Here is a 6051-nt window from a genome sequence, read left to right as displayed (position 1 = left end):
GCTTCATCATGACCATGAAAAAAATTATTTATTTTTCACGCACTGGATCTGCTCTAAACCATCTAAAAAGGGGCCTTGATGATGTTTTTCATTAGAAAGAACTCGAATTTACCTTTAATCCATAGATTTGAACGCATTTTTCGCTCGAGCACGGTAGGATCGTTTTTCACTCAAAATTCATTTGTCTCGATGATTTCGATGAATCAAACACTCACAATTGATGGGGGGCTTTCTGGCGTCAAGTTAAACAGCGATGGTGGGGCCCCAAAGCCCCATTTTCTTCAAATAAAAGGCAATTTTCTCGAACAAACTTTACTCTCGCGTCGATGAGAACTGTCAAATTTAGAACCTCCTTGATTTTACCAAAAATCAAAAAAACTCTTTTGCAATTTTTACCAAAATTCTGGGTCTTGTCCCAGATTGATGGGTATCGATCGATTTGTAATTTTTTTCTCTAACCACCAATACCACTTTTGTACCTCGAAAATGTTCAGAAACCCCAAAAGCAATGATGTGCAAAAAGTCCGAGCGCAGTTTGAATAATTGCATGCGACGTCAAAGCTTCGACATGATGATGGAAAAGTGCAGATTCTACCCATTTAACGAATTTTAAACCCAGATGTTGGTAAAAAAACACATTCTAAACTCTTCAGAGAAGGTCCGGTCAACACTTGCAGTAGTGGAAAAGCTTCAACATTTGAGAAAAATCCAAAAATATTTAGACCTGTCATTTGAAAATTTCAGTGACATTTCATGATTTTGCTTCACGTTAATAAAATCGACGGGGTCGACGTAAAGTCGGATCGGAAAAAAATTAATAATGCAGCCCCAAAGACATGTAAAAATACGAAAAATATCCTATAAGATGTAAAACGATATCCTCTATCCAAAAAAACACACTCCAACCACCTCAAACTCACACCTTTCAAGGAGTAGCAACCCCCAACGAAAACTCGGAACTCTCAACTATCCAAGTGAGAGGGCGAGTACACGTTTTAGTAAGTATTAACTAGCCCGTCTTGATTAATAGCACTCGCTTGTTTTTTAAGTATACTTATCTTTTTTCTTTTTTTTTTTTTTTTAATATCGCTTGGTTCGTCTATTTCTTAATTAAGACAGTCGGGGGAATAAGCGCATGATTTGTCTATTTGTGAATTAAGACAGTCGGGGGGAAAACATGATTCATCCATTTGTTAATTAAGACAGTCGGGATAATAAGCGCATAATCCGTCTATTTGTTAATTAAGACAGTCGGGATAATAAGCGCATGATCAGTCTTACTGTTAATTAAGACAGTCGGGATGATAAGCGCATGATCAGTCTTACTGTTAATTAAGACAGTCGGGATAATAAGCGCATGATCAGTCTTACTGTTAATTAAGACAGTCGGGATAATAAGCGCATGATCAGTCTTACTGTTAATTAAGACAGTCGGGATAATAAGCGCATGATCAGTCTTACTGTTAATTAAGACAGTCGGGATAATAAGCGCATGATCAGTCTTACTGTTAATTAAGACAGTCGGGATAATAAGCGCATGATCAGTCTTACTGTTGATTAAGGCAGTCGGGATAATAAGCGCATGATCAGTCTACCTGTTAATTAAGACAGTCGGGGGAATAGAGATGTAAAAATTTTATTTTCACGTGGTTTCATTTAAAAATGAAAAAAAAATTGTAATTCTTTTTGTTTTCTTTAGAATTCAACCTGCCCCACCTTCCCCTATTAAAATTCAAATTAAATTTTTATTTAGTTTTTATTTGCATGGTATGAAGTTATAAAATTAAAAAATTAAAGTCTCAGCTTTGTAACTTATTGAAAGAAATTTTTCTCCACCTTCCCCTACATATTCTAAAATTGATTATTTACTCCTTATTTGCCTGTTGGCGTAGTAAAAATTACCAATTAATATTTAGTTTATTATTTATTTGTTCAAAATCCATTAGGACCTACCTTTCCCTATATCGCTCAAAGATTACTTACTTTTGCTTGTTTGTAAGTTTTTATTTTAAAGAAACTAAGATTCTAAATTTTTATTCCAACATGTCTTTAATTTTGGATTTTCCAATTTTACCCACTTTCCTATACCAAATTTTTCAATTTGTGGAAAACGATCAATCCTCCTTTGCAACTGTTTTAAAGTCAAAGAAAAAAAGTTTTGATTGTTTATTTCTACATGTCTTTTGGAGTTTAAATTTTTACCCACCTTTCCATACCTAACATTTAAATTTGCCAAAAATGCCCGACTTTCCCTGACTATTGTTTCAAAGGCAAAGAAAAAAGTTTTGAATTTTTATTCCTACATGTCTTTAATTTTGGAGTTTTCATTTTTGTCCACCTTCCCCTACTATTGTTTTAAAATAAAAGGAAAAACGCTTTTAAATTATATTCCTGCATGTCTTTAATTTTAGAGTTTTCACTTTTATCCACCTTTCCATACCTAATTTTTCAATTTACCGAAATTGCCCTACTTTTTCCTACTATTTGCTTTGAAGTAAAATAAAAAAATTTTTCGAATTTTTGTTTCCACGTCTTTAATTTTAAATTTTCTATTTTTATTTACCCACCTTTCCATACCTATTTTTTTAATTTATCGTAAATGTCTTACTTTCCCCTGCTATTTATTAAATTGGTCTCATGTTCAATTTTTCTTAATTTATAATTTAAAATGGAAAAATTGTTAATTCGTACCATTTTTTATATTTTGGAGAATGCAGTCCTCCCCTAGCAAAATTCAAATTGGACTTTAACTGTGAATCAACCAATACATAACAATAATGTAAAGAAAAAAAGAAGGTCTAACCGATGTCATTTATCTGTAAATCCAATTTGTCCTACCTTCCCCTATATCTGAGTTTACCTACACTCGTCTACCGACGAAATGATGACAGTTGAAAGTTGACATGGAGAGGTGGGGAAATTCGAATTAAAAAGAAACGGTTTTCCCATTTTCTAACATATATTTAATCCCAGTAGGCAGAGATGGGGGCTGTCTCAAGTCATTATTAAACAAAAAAGTAAGTTTGTAAGGCAACCCCCATCTTTCCAATAATGAAACAATTTGAATAGTACCTTGAAACATTGAAGAACTTAAAAACCTGCTACTTCCATAGCTTCAGTTCCTCGTTTTGTCATTCCAGTTTTTATTGGGGCTCCTCAATTGGACCCTTGGCCTTAATTTTCTTGCACTGCATAAGAAAGTCCTTGACGCTCCTCTAAGAAACTGCCCGATGGTTGCCCCTCCAATGTTGATTTCTTTATAGAAGCTCGTGTTGTTCTTTCAATTTTCTACAAAATGGCGTCGTTACTATTTGCATGGAACTTGAGTGCTAATAAATACCTTAGATATAAGACAGTCTCATGCAAAAGGGCCCCCTTGTTTATTCTGTAGTTAACACTGCATTCTTGTAGCTATCATGACATAACCTCACTTTTTGGACTTTCCATGACTGCCAGTAAAAGAATTTAATAGGGGACTTACCGGTTGTCTTCTTGAAATGCTTGAAAAGCAGTCGGCACACAAATCCAACGAAACTTCGATCGATATCGATTTATTTAACAGAGTTACCAACTTACTCAGGCTAACTTCAGAGGGGATTTTGTAGTTTTTAATAATCTTTCTCCATGAATCAAACATTCACAATTGAAGGGAGGTTTTCTGCCGTCGGCGTAAACAGCGATGGTAGTCTTCCAAAGCCCCATTTTCCTCCAAATAAATCCAATTTTCTCGAGCAAACGTCACTGGCGCGTCGACGATGGGAACTGTCAAATTTAGAACCTCCTTGATTTTGATGAAATTTTTCAAAACATTTTCTCATTTTTTACCGAAATGCTGGGTCTCGCACCACATTGACGGGCATCGATGGTTTTGTAATTTTTCTCTGCATTCTCCTATACCATTCTTGTATCTTGAAAAACTCCAGAAGTCCCAAAACAAATAATGCACAAAAGTCCGAGCGCAGATTGAATTAATTTAGTGCGACCTCTCGCTTCATCATGACCATGAAAAAAATTATTCCTTTTTCAGGCACTGCATCTGTTCCAAACCATCTAAAAAGGGGCCTTGATGATGTTTTTGATTGTAAAGAGCTCAAATTTACCTCTAATCTATAGACTTGAACGCATTTTTTGCTCAATTACGGTAGGATCATCGTTGTCTCAAAATTCACTTGTCTCGATGAATCAAACACTCCCAGACGAAGGGGGCTTTCTCTCGTAGACGCAAGCAGCAACAGTGAGTCCTCAGAGCCCCATTTTCTTTCAAACAAATCCAATTTTCTGGAAGAAACGTCACTCTCGCGTCGACGATGAGAACTGTCAAATTTAGAACCTCCTTGATTTTGACGAAAGTCTCGGAAAGTTTTTCGCATTTTTTACCAAAATGCTGGGTCTCGTACCTGATTGATGGGTATCGATCGTTTTGTAATTTTCTCCTCTTTCTACCAATACCACTTGTGTAGTTCGCAAAGCTCCAGAAGTCCCAAAACAAATAATGCACAAAAGTCCGAGCGCAGATTGAATAAATTCAGTGCGACCTCTCGCTTCATCATGACCATGAAAAAAATTATTTCTTTTTCACGCACTGCATCTGCTCTAAACCATCTAAAAAGGGGCCTTGATGATGTTTTTCATTAAAAAGAGCTCGAATTTACCTCTAATCCATAGAATTGAACGCACTTTTCGCTCGAGCACGGTGGGATAGTTGTTTACTCAAAATTCACTTGTCTCGATGAATCAAACACTCTCAGTCGATGGGGGCTTTCTCTCGTAGACGCAAGCAGCAACAGTAGCCTCCCCAAAGCCCCATTTTCTTTCAAATAAATCCAATTTTCTGGAAGAAACGTCACTCTCGCGTCGACGATGAGAACTGTCAAATTTAGAACCTCCTTGATTTTGATGAAATTTCTCAAAACATTTTCGCATTTTTTACCAAAATGCTGGATCTCGTACCTGATTGATTGGTATCGATCAATTTGTAATTTTTTCCTCTTTCCACCAATACCACTTGTGTACTTTGAAAAGCTCCAGAAGTCCCAAAACAAATAATGCACAAAAGTCCGAGCGCAGATTGAATTAATTCAGAGCCGACGTCTCGCTTCATCATGACCATGAAAAAAATTATTTCTTTTTCACGCACTGGATCTGCTCTAAACCATCTAAAAAAAGGCCTTGATGATGTTTTTGATTAGAAATAACTCGAATTTACCTTTAATCCATAGATTTGAACGCATTTTTCGCTCGAGCACGGTAGGATCGTTATTCACTCAAAATTCATTTGTCTCGATGATTTCGATGAATCAAACACTCACAATTGATGAGGGGCTTTCTGGCGTCAACGTAGACAGCGATAATGGGCCCCCCGGAGCCTCAATTTCTTCAAATAAAAGGCAATTTTCTCGAACAAACTTTACTCTCGCGTCGATGAGAACTGTCAAATTTAGAACCTCCTTGATTTTACCAAAAATCCCAAAAACTCTTTTACAATTTTTACCAAAATTCTGGGTCTTGTCCCAGATTGATGAGTATCGATGCATTTGTAATTTTTTTCTCTATCCACCAATACCACTTTTGTACCTCGAAAAGCTTTAATAGTCCGAAAACCAATGATGTGCAAAAAGTCCGAGCGCAGTTTGAATAATTACATGCGACGTCAAAGCTTCGACATGATGATGGAAAAGTGCAGATTCTACCCATTTAACGAATTTTAAACCCAGATGTGGGTACAAAAACACATTCTAAACTCTTCAGAGAATGTCCGGTCAACACTTGCAGTAGTGGAAAAGCTTTAACGTTTGAGAAAAATGGAAAAATATTTACACCTGTCATTTGAAAATTTCAGTGACATTTCATGATTTTATGATTTTGCTTCACGTTAATAAAATCGACGGGGTCGACGTAAAGTCGGATCGGAAAAAAATTAATAACGCAGCCCCAAAGACAGGTAAAAATACGAAAAAAATCCTATGTGATGTAAAACGATATCCTCTATCCAAAAAAACACACTCCAACCACCTCAAACTCACACCTTTCAAGGAGTAAGAACCCCCAACG

The 6051-nt window shown here is 36.1% G+C and overlaps 1 long non-coding RNA gene across 1 annotated transcript; it reads right to left on the bottom strand.

Moving 5' to 3' along the window:
- Positions 1-1906: 1906 nt before the first annotated feature.
- On the bottom strand, positions 1907-5141 carry LOC148178187 (uncharacterized). Its single transcript, XR_015769598.1, has 5 exons — positions 4951-5141; positions 4653-4867; positions 4101-4602; positions 3341-4050; positions 1907-3288 (listed from the first exon to the last, which is right to left on the bottom strand). It is a non-coding gene; the product is annotated as an uncharacterized LOC148178187 (long non-coding RNA).
- Positions 5142-6051: the final 910 nt, after the last annotated feature.

The sequence above is a fragment of the Gnatocerus cornutus genome, chromosome 2 (assembly GCF_029298725.1).
Source record: "Gnatocerus cornutus isolate USDA-ARS CGAHR chromosome 2, icGnaCorn1.1, whole genome shotgun sequence".
In the NCBI taxonomy this organism is placed as follows: domain Eukaryota; kingdom Metazoa; phylum Arthropoda; class Insecta; order Coleoptera; family Tenebrionidae; genus Gnatocerus; species Gnatocerus cornutus.
This window is presented reverse-complemented; position numbering and strand designations above follow the sequence as displayed.